The sequence below is a fragment of the Schistocerca serialis genome, chromosome 2 (assembly GCF_023864345.2).
Source record: "Schistocerca serialis cubense isolate TAMUIC-IGC-003099 chromosome 2, iqSchSeri2.2, whole genome shotgun sequence".
NCBI classification, from domain to species: domain Eukaryota; kingdom Metazoa; phylum Arthropoda; class Insecta; order Orthoptera; family Acrididae; genus Schistocerca; species Schistocerca serialis.
The window spans coordinates 379,770,250-379,781,327 of NC_064639.1; the positions used below are offsets into that span (position 1 = coordinate 379,770,250).

The 11,078-nt window shown below is 42.5% G+C and overlaps 1 protein-coding gene across 1 annotated transcript in view; it reads right to left on the reverse strand.

Annotated features, from left to right (window-relative positions):
* The window catches only part of LOC126455557 (homeobox protein Mohawk), a 113,308-nt gene extending 102,486 nt beyond the window's left edge, over nt 1–10,822 (reverse strand). The window contains exon 1 of the mRNA XM_050091312.1: nt 10,551–10,822. The gene's annotated coding sequence lies outside the window, so the exon portion shown is untranslated. The remainder of the gene's footprint in view (nt 1–10,550) is intronic.
* Nucleotides 10,823–11,078: the final 256 nt, after the last annotated feature.

Sequence of the window (11,078 nt, forward strand, 5' to 3'; positions counted from 1 at the left end):
ATTTACCGTAACTTAGTAGTAAGATATCTAATATTTAAGTAAGACTTACTTCCAAGACGGTAACAACGCCAATGTAGGTACGATTCGGTTACTGACCAATCATCGCGTTTGTTACTCATTACATCAGGTTCATTTTTATGACGAACAAACTATAGTTGTACTGGTGAAACGTCTCGGTTTCCGACGTGTATCTAGTATGCATGCGTCCTTAATGTGTGAGTTCCTGAACGTATTCTGCTCGCCTAATCAAAGTGGTTGTATTATTTATGTAGCTTCCTGTCACATTTACATACAAGAACTGTCCGTCCAAGAAGTTCCGAGACTTTTTATTCCTGGCTTATAAGCGACATCAGCGCAGTATCTACGGTGGCAGCTTGAACTAACAACAGTAAACAACAAACATGCATTCGACCACTTAGTTGAGAGCAGACAGTGGTGAGCAGTGAACGTTCTCCGGCAAGTGCGTCAGCGTTGTTGTGTCACGAATCATGCTGCAGTAACATCTCTAAACCAAGAGTTCACAACATTCCCCAGAAGTTTTGAAGAAGAGAAAAGTTGTATGCAAAGTTTGTGCCGTGCACCTTGACTCTCGAACAGAAACAATGACGCATGGACGCCTGCCGCGACTTGAGTTAAATGGAAACCGTGGACAAATCTTTTTTGGGTAAAAGCCGACACGGGTGACGAGACTTAGACTTAGCAACATGAAGCTACGACAAAATACGGAGATTCACATGAAGGGTCAACGCTTTGACGCGCGAGTAGAACAACATCACAAAGAAAGACTCACGTGGTTCTAGGAACGTTCTATGCTTTGTACCCAAGTGTGGATAGACTATGTAGAACACTTGAAGCATTAAAACCACCATCTTGACTTTTCTCTATTCATTTTCAATCCAGTCTTGAAGTTCTCCTGACTGACTAGCTTCTCACGAGTCTGTTCGTTTTCGAACCATTCCCTGCGTCTTTACCTTGTAATTGCCAAACAATTCCAGTATGACACATAAAAGTTTGGTTTTTTTCATCTTGTTAAGTTGACCTAGTGATAAAATTGTACCTAGGACAGACAGTTCGAATGAATATTCTCTACCAGCAGCGTTAAGCGAATATCATTAGGTGGTAAGTGAATCTTTTGGGATGTTTCGGCGTGTATCAAAACAGTTTCAATAACAAATATGCTGCTGAAACTGTTGTGGTACGTGCTGAAACTACAAGGTCCTATGTACTTATAAGATGACGGTGTTCGATGAACGCACCCGACGAAGAAGTGAAATTTGCTTGGTTATCAGTTTGTTTGGATTTTGCCTGTGTATTTTACAAATCATTAGCGCATTAAAGTCTTGTATCTAGTGATGAGACATGAAGCGTCTCGTATAGTGAACAGTGTTTCTAATTTTATTGTTAGGTTCACCAGGTATAGAAGTCCTCCAACCGTTTATGGAGGACGTTTCCGCTTAAGCCATAAAATGAATTAAAATATGAAAACGACCAGGACAAGATTTACTCGATTCAAAGTCAAATGACATATAGTACGGCTTTCCACAGAACACTGAAAAAGATGATGTTGTTTGAAGGTCACTCAGCAGCAGAAATGAATATCAGCTTCCTTGGTATGCGAATGACCATTAGAAACTGCGAGTGGCAAATGGTTCAGAAGGAGGTGGAGGAAGATGGAACGCAGGCGATCAACATAATTATAGTGATGATGATAGTGATGATACTATGATGATGATAATATAAGGTGGCTATAATTTCGCACCTTACAAGTACTCATCTATACACTTTGCCGTGATTTACAACCGGAATTAGGTATCATTTGGTAGTTTGTACATCGTATATATGAATATTTAAAGTAGACTGACATTGTCACGTACACCTTGTAAATAATTGTTAACGCTTATTGCGTGAAAGGTGACGGAGTGTCTTTATTATCAAATAGGTGTAATGAATGATTGCCTATACTTCAAATGGTTCAACTGGCTCTGAGCACTATGGGACTTAACATCTGAGGTCATCAGTCCCCTAGAGCTTAGAACTACTTAAACCTAACTAACCTAAGGACATCACCCATACCCATGCCTGAGGCAGGATTCGAACCTGAGACGGTAGCAGTCGCGCGGTTCCAGACTGAAGCGCCTTGAACCGTTCGGCCACAGCGGCCGGCGATTGTCTATGCTAGTAGAGGTTGGAACGCCAGTCGAAATGAAACAGCAGGCGTATCTCATGCCCTGGGTGGAAATGCCCGCTCAGGTGTGTTGGTCCTGCTTCACATAGTAAGTGCCAAGACGGACGGTCTGGGCACCTGAGCGCGGAAGCACAATACAGCGGCGGTCGGCCGATATTGTAGCGGGGGTCGGAAGGATAACCGGATAATACTTGGGAAACTCTGAAAATCTTGGACGCAGCAGAGAGGAACGGGGAAGCGTTACCTCGGAAATCGCAGGCTGCGTTATTTCCGAGGATTTTTACTCTGAGAAGCGTACCATTGTATGAGTATAGGTATTTCCTCGCAAACTTTCCGTGCTGGACGACAAAAAGACTAAAAGATGGTTGGTCGGCGTTCGGAAGAGTCTGTAGAGAGGGTGAATATTCCGTGGTTTAGAGAATATGATTCGCCTTCTGAGTTCTGAGGGAGGGAGCCGAGCTATGCTGGGAAGCCAGAGGTGGAAAGAAGTAGTCTTCCGTTTTGAGTGCCCGTGTTTGACGGTCACTCAGTATCAGCTTTTGTTGATACAGACGGATTTGCTGTCTTTGCTCTCAGGAGATTTTATGGTTAGAACAGTTAGGCACTGTACTGTTGCGAACTTATACGATTATGAACTTCGCCTCCGGGTAGGGAGTCGTCGTTGAGTATGCAGCATTCAGTGATTGAGAGCACTTCTTCTGTCTATACTCGTGTAGAGACGTTATCTGAATTCCGTCCTTGTGGCTGGGAGTTCGCATTTCTTGTCTGTAGAACACAGAGAAGAGAAGACAGTATTAAACTATAATAGTCAGTGGACCGCCTCCTGCCGTCCTAGTGTTCGAAAGAGTCTTATTTTGTGGATGGGGTTCTTCCACCGATGCAGATGTGTACGAGAACCATCACTCAAATGCACCGGATGCAGTACATACGGTGATATTGCTAATTGATTCTGCTTATTAAGGCTATAAAACTAAACAGCTGTGATCACGTACATTTTATATCCATTGAAGTTGCATACCACTGTAGATGATCTTTGAAAGTAGTGTCTTCTAGTGTTTGGTTTGTAGATGATGTCAGTCATCTCACGTTATTTATATTAGCTCACGTAGCCTTAAAAAGGGGCAGATTTGGGCAATTGATCAATCGCATTAGATAGGAAATTCATGTGTATCTCCTTATGTCCATTGGACAGTGATATATAAACATTTGTAATGTAAAGGGGTTTTAATCTACAATGAATGTGTAACCGGAAAAAGCATTTATCATTTGGTAGTTACTACTACCCTTAATCATTCATTTTTGTTTATGTTGTAATTTATATGTTAAAGTGCAAGAAGGAGATAATCACCATCAACAGATACTAACATCTGCTTCAGGGGGTAGTCAAACAGGGCCAAATCTTCATTTTCGCGTTCAGTATTTCCGTTGCTCACATTCAAAAAATGGTTCAAATGGCTCTGAGCACTATGGGACTCAACTGCTGTGGTCATAAGTCCCCTAGAACTTAGAACTACTTAAACCTAACTAACCTAAGGACAGCACACAACACCCAGCCATCACGAGGCAGAGAAAATCCCTGACCCCGCCGGGAATCGAACCCGGGAACCCAGGCGTGGGAAGCGAGAACGCTACCGCACGACCACGAGATGCGGGCTGCTCACATTCATTTTACACCCGACTGGAGTAGCATCTTGTAATGATGATGACGATTATGATAATGACGATGGCGACAATGATAATGACGACGTTGTAAGGCATGATTCGAAAGAAACGTGATAAGGAAAGTTGTTTTTGATCTCACAAAGCAACACTGCCTCAGAGAAGAAAGAAGGGAGTGAAATTCAGAATTTAAAGATTCATGGTCGACGAGATCATTAGATGTACAGTGGACTGCTGCCAAGACAAATAAATTTGTAGAGAGTTCATCAGAGATGGAGCGCTACATATGATCGGACAAAACCGGGATAGAAACCAATTGTATGTTGAGGTAACCAAACCAGCATTCTCTTAAAGTGATTTATAGACATCACGTGTCAGTAATTATTGGGTAGAGATTTTGATCAAAATAAAAGAGTGTATTACCTGAAGAAATATGTCTTACCACTATTGCCACGCAACGTAACTTTAAATGTAGTAATAAGTCCCAAAAGTGGTAAAACGTAGCACAAATTGTCACAAATAGCTGAAGATAGTCTCAGCAGGTTACACGATTTAAGCAACACATGCGAACCACGCAAAAATAAAAGCTCAAATACAGAGATTTTATAAGGAAGCTTCTTTCTACTTGAACATATCGAAGCTTTACAGAATACTTTAAAATGTTACAAATTTGGGCATAAATATTCCTGTTAACTTAAGAGACCAAATACAGTTGCTCATTTGCCCCTTGCTGCACTTCTGCTGAATTCCTAACTATATTTGACAATGAGGAGAATTGTCGTTAATATGTGCACGTCTTTAGTCTATGCAATTAACAGTAACGAAAAACTCGAAATTAATAACATTACAGCTTCGTTTGTCAGTTGTAATCATTTGAATACATCACCAGAAAATAATTAATGTAGAGTAATGAACTTTCTGGAATACATTTATCTAGGTAACATGATTAAGTGATTAAGATTGCAAGATCACAGGTTGAAGTAAGCGCGAGATAAGCCATTGCAAAAGTGAAATGCTGGTACATTAATAACCGGTGTAAACGCCAGAAAGTTGAATGCAAGGATGCAAACCTGTATGCACTGTGTTGTACAGGTGCCGGATATCAGTTTGTGGAGTAGAGTTCCACGTCTGTTGCACTTGGTCGGTCAATTCAGGGACAGTTACTGTGTTCGTGGATGACGCTGGACTTACCGTCTGATGATGTCCCATACGCACTCGATTGGAAACAGATCTGATGATCGACGCTCTGTAGAGCATGTTGGGTTACGACAGCAGTATGTTGGCGACCGTTATCCTGTTGGAAAACACCCCCTGGAATGCTGTTCATGAATCGCAGTACAACAGGTCGAACCACCAGACTGTCGTACAAATTTACTGTCAGTGTCTGTCCTATAACCACTAGAGTGCCCATGCTTTTATACTAAATCGAACCCCAAACCATAACTCAACGTGTAAGTGCAGTCTGTCTAGCCAGTCTGTCTAGCTCACAGACAGGTTGGTCGTAGGCCTCCTTCTAATCAACAACGGGCCATCACTGGCACCGAGGCAGAATCACCTTTCAGCACAAAACACAATAGACCTCAACTCTACTCTCCAATGAGCTCTCGCTTGACAGCGCTGAAGTCGTAAATGGCTGTGGTTTGGGGCAGTGGATCATGCGCTACAGGGCGTCTGGCTCGGAACTGTCATTAACGTAACCGATTTGTAACAGTTCCTTGTGTGGTACCAACTGGTGCTCAAATTGCTGCTGCAGATACAGTACGGTGTGCCAGAGCCAAACGACGAACACTATGGTCTTCTCTCTAGGTAGTGCCACGTGCTCGTCCGGAATCCGGTCTTGTGAGGGTACATTCTCATAAACACTCCCGCCAGCCATCATGTACAGTGGCCACATTCCTGCCAAGTCTTTGTGCAGTATCAAAGAAAGAACTTCCAGTTTCTCTTAGCCCTATTACACGTCCCAAATAAAAGTCAATGAGAGGTTGATAATGGCGTCTTTGTCACCTTAAATGCAATCTTGACTAACATCAGCTCACCACATCCAATCTCAAAGGTAACTAACGCTGACGAGCGTTACAGCATGTATTTAAAGCAACCCTGATTTGCATCTTCATAGTGGCAGTGCTAGCGTCTCTCCTATGTGACTTACGCGAAATTTCAATGGAGATCGTCTTTCAGATGTAGAAACACACTTACAAATTTTCGTTCACTCAGCTCCTTCTTGGTGCTGCGATTTTTTTTTCCGCCAGTGTAGTAAATGCCAACGGCCTTGCCGCAATGGTAACACCGGTTCCTCTCAGATCACCGAAGTTAAGCGCTGTCAGGCTTGGATGGGTTACCGTCCGGGTCTGCCAGTGCTGTTGACAAGAATGGTGCACTCAGCCCTTGCGAGGTCAATTGAGGAGCTACTTGACTGAGAAGTAAAGACACCAGTCAGGAAAACTGACGCCGGCCGGTGTGGCACAGCGGTTCTAGGCGCTTCAGTCTGGAACCGCGAGACCGCTACGGTCGCAGGTTCAAATCCTGCCTCGGGCATGGATGTCTTTAGGTTAGTTAGGTTTAAGTAGTTCTAAGTTCTAGGGTACTCAGATGTTGAGTCCCATAGTCCTCAGAGCCATTTGAACGATTTGAAAACTGGCAATGGTGTGCTGGTGCTGACCACATGCCCTTCCGTACCCGCATCCTGTGACGCCTAAGGGCTGAGGATGATACGGCGGCCGGTCGGTACCTTTGGACCTTCAGGGCCTATTCGGACGGTGTTTGTTTTTGTCAGTGTAGTGAGTAGCTTCGTAGTAACGTCTATATATATGGCCCTCTATCTATGAGTTTGTTTACGTGGATTTCGTAAACTGATTTCCCAGTATCCCTTCTGCCTGGTTATGTAAAGACGCCAAAATCGGTTCTGGTAATTCGGTTCCAGCTGCCGGTTTTCCAATTCCAAATAGATTTTCGCTCCAATGTAAACGCACAAACGATTTTGAGACAGTGCTTGGGTTGTCAGGTTACTTCTCATTTTTAAAAATTTTCAGATAATATAAGCGAAATGAAGGAAAAGTAGAAATATTGGACTGAGCATGAAGATGTCTACACCTCTAATATTTAACTGAAGAGCACTAGCGATTGTGCTGACTAAATCAGAATCTAGAACAGCCGTTTTCCAGAGGCCATATTTAACGGGGCTAGCAAATCCTTTTCAGGATTTATCATGTAAACAGAACAACGAGAAACGGTTTCCGAAATTCGGCTTTCATGTTCCGGAAGATATGTCACATGTAAACGTAGTTTATGAGAGATTTACATGTAAGGTTTGCAGCGTGTGCCGTCCTTAGTTCAAGTTCTACGATTATATGCTGCTTCTGACTAACTGGCTGCATCCAGAGATATAATTCTTTGCCCATTGGCAAAGAATGGTTCTTTTGTCAACAGTCATCTGTCTCGACGGGTATGTCTACACACATTCTTAAAGACTCTGTTTTGTACGAGGTTAAGTGGATCTATACAACATGAAAACGGAAACGTATTCAGTGTCAGTGAAAGTTCAATGTACTAAAATCGAATACCGATGTGTAGAAGAAGATTAGAAATGAAGTATAAAAAATTCGTGAGTAATAATTGTAAATTAATACTGTTTAATAGTAGTAACTTAAACTTGAGAACTGTTTATAATCTTGTAAGGAAATCCACATTGTTACAGTGGCCACGGAAGATGCACGGAATTAAAGCGAAAGGCGTTTGACCTAAATATGACTTTCATTACATTTGTAAAATAGGGTCCTTCCCCTCCCTCATCATATATCTTTACTTTTTCCCCTTCATCCCCTTCTCGCTCTTTTGCTCACTATCTCTCGCTCACACTCGATCGTTGTCCCGCTCCCTCCCTAGCCACGCTAAGCTTACCAGGAACTGTTTGCGCTCATCCCAGTAGTCTGTTTGGTACGACTGTATTCGTCTGTCGCGTATGTCTGTGTAGCTCATTCATTAAACTCCAGGAATGACCCACACAGTTAATAACACAGTTTTCCAAGCGCTCGTGGGCGTTTTGCTCCATTCTATCTCTATGGATCTTAGATACTCAGTGTACGTTGGGGAAGGTGGAGCAAAAGTTAGTGTATTACAGTTCTTTTCCATGTTTCCATGCAAATACATATTACGATAGATCTTTCTAATAGCTACTCATACCTTCACAGCCACAATCTCTATGTGTATGTTGACTTACAGTTTTGTTTCATAGATCAGATACTCCAGGTATACACACAGTATTGTTATAAATATAGTTCACAGCCTCTAGCTCTGATTGCCACTTCAGAGCAACTTTTCTCGGTTAAAAAGCAACTAAAAAAAATTGGCTGAATTTTTTTTTCTATCGCGGAGGAGGCTATACCAAAACCAACTTGAGAACTGCCTCAAAACAATAGCGTGCCTTCCTAACAAAGAAAGTAATAAATATCTAACATAAATAAAAAAACTTGTACCTTCCAGTTAAGCACATGCTCAGTTTGAAGAAATGGAGGGAAGTCCTTCAATCAATTTTCTTTCACAGTATGAGTATTAGACATTCACCACTCTACAAATCAGTTAATATCCTCAATTTTCACCTAATATGGAAATGGAGTAGTTATCACATTTAAGCGCTCTTATGCTGTCATGCATGAATTATTGAAGGTGCATGTACTTCGAGAACTTAATAGCTGTCTGCTGTATATTGTGCTTTTATATTTACTGATCCCGAAAATTCGATGCTAATAAATGAGTGGAGAAATATATTTGTGCTAAGGAAAATGAAAAATTACTTCTCACTTTTGTTATAGGCAAGATATGTGAACGTGATAAAATAATCCATCTTTGGTTATACTGAACAGTTGCACAAAGACAAAATAATTATGAAAAAGTACAAAAGAGTTCGTTTTTCTTATTTTACAATGATATATGTGACTGGCAGGAGCTCCATGAAGTGATTTATTTTGCGAGTGCACGGAATAAGCCAGAGAAAGAGCGCTGATTATTCAACAACTCCTCAATGTGGCTATGACTAATAAACATGTCAAGTCTGACTCTAAATTTAAGTTTTCCTTTGGTGTTTCTGAAGGCAGGAGCTATAGATGGTTAGTTGGCATTTTTCAGACAGTTATTTTAGTTTTTATTTTCAAGAAAATTACTATACTGTGACAGTCACAGACACGATACTAAAAAAGAATAATAAAACGGTTACATGCAAAAGTTACCGGCGGTACATTTCGTTAATGGCTCCAGTTTTTTAACAAGTAGGGGCTGAAAGCATGTGATATTAATGGTTCACAATATGTGTGTACGCACAGTGAAGAAAAACAGTGCCAGCTGTTCCGTGTGCTGGTGATGACAATTTAACCCTTGTATGGGCAACTCTTTCTTTAATAGAAACGTAAATTCAGGCTATATTGTGAATTAATTTCTGTTTAAGTTTATTATGAGGCGATTCATTTATTCTAACAGAAATAAACGGCACTGTTGACGAAGTATCATTCCGAGAGAGAATAACGCTACAAACTCCCCTGGATCCGACAATGTTATAGAGGTTACTTCTTTGAAAGGAAGTGTAGCTAGAGGTCGAGAGAAAACATATCACAATACTGAGTTCATAAGTAAAACAGATCAAAGTGTTGTTAAATAGAAAATTTGATACAAATAAGAATTTATTGACTGCACAGTTGACACCATCAGCAACTAGTGTGACTTTCTCCGGATAGGATATGTATCAAACAGAGAGAAAAAGAAAGACACATGCTATGTGATACGTCACGTGAGTTTAAAATTAGACCCTTTTTTCAGCGTGCACCAACTTCCAGAGATTTCTGTCTTAATTAGTTATAGGCTATAACACGTAATTGTTGGACGCAACGTGTACCTAAAAACATTTCAGCCTTCGTAAACTAGGGTAAGAACTAAGTACTTGTTACAAAAAACTCTCTATTTTACGTTAAGTGTGTGTAAAATGTTTGTGAAAAAGAGAACTTAAAAGTTATATCCAAGTAAACGAAAGCTCTTTATAGTAATTAGCGGTGAAGTATTTCGTTCATTGCAGAAGTTCACAAACGCAAACTATTAACAACATACGTTGTAGGCGAAATTATATTAAAACAGTTTTCCAAGATGGCAGCCCGCCACAGAACGAGCAACATGTAAGCTATCTTAACGGCCGTATTTTGTGTTTCTAAAACAATATTGCTTATAATTTCGTGATGCCTTATCTGTACACGTTTTTTATTGGTATTTGAGATAGGAACAACCGTTTAATAGTGGAAAAAACTATTCTTAAAACTTCTTTACATCGGCGTTCAGCTGACGTCACGCTCGCAAACATGGCCGCCGGCCGTTTTTTTGGCCCCGTGTGAAGAAATCGTGTAACACCAATCAGAGCCCGTCACACAGCTCTCAGCGAGGCGATCTGCACGCGAATACACATGGCGGACGTGATTCTACAAACGGAACATCTCGTTAGACGCGCCGAGACAGATGCGTTGCCGTAAAGTGAGAAAACATTGGTCGTAACAGATGTATCCCCCTCTCGTTTTCAGCAGTTCGGCAGGATTGTGCAGCGGTGACTGGCGTTTGTGTGGCACGATTCGTTACCTAGCACTCGGTGGATGCTTGTGCAACTGCACTTTCGCGGAATGCGCTGGTGAATAATTCGCGAAGGCAGGACGGAGACAGATATGTGGCCGTGTCTTACCTGACCTTTAGTCCCACGCCGCAGTTCTTGTAGTCGTAGTGGTATGTAAGGAGCTGTTTTTTCCTCAGGTGCGTGGCTGAAATGATTTAGGGCTCGTCACCGAGTACGGGCGAGCGCAAAATCCGGCCCGCGAGAGCGGCGCTGGGGGTCGGCCAGCACGAGCAGAGTGCAGAGCAGAGGGTGCTGGTGATGGTGACGGAGACTTGTGTCCTGGTGACGGGTACGCGGCTGCAGGTGCAGACGGCACTCGGCTCACGCCTGCGCCTCGGCCAGAGTCTGACTGCTGTTATTTCGGTCCGCGGCGCCCGCGGCCAGCCGCTCACACACCGTTGGCGACATCTCCCGCTGAGATACAGCCGACGCGGTGCCGACCTGCCCCAACAGCCATCTCGCGCCTTCCTCCGCCCCCGTCGCGAACGTCTCCATCCGGGGCAGCTAACTCTCAGTGGGCCTTAATAACCACTCCTTGTGCTGTGTAGCAGGGCGGCATCGTCATAAGCGAAAGTAGCGCTAGCCTACCTCGAGGTA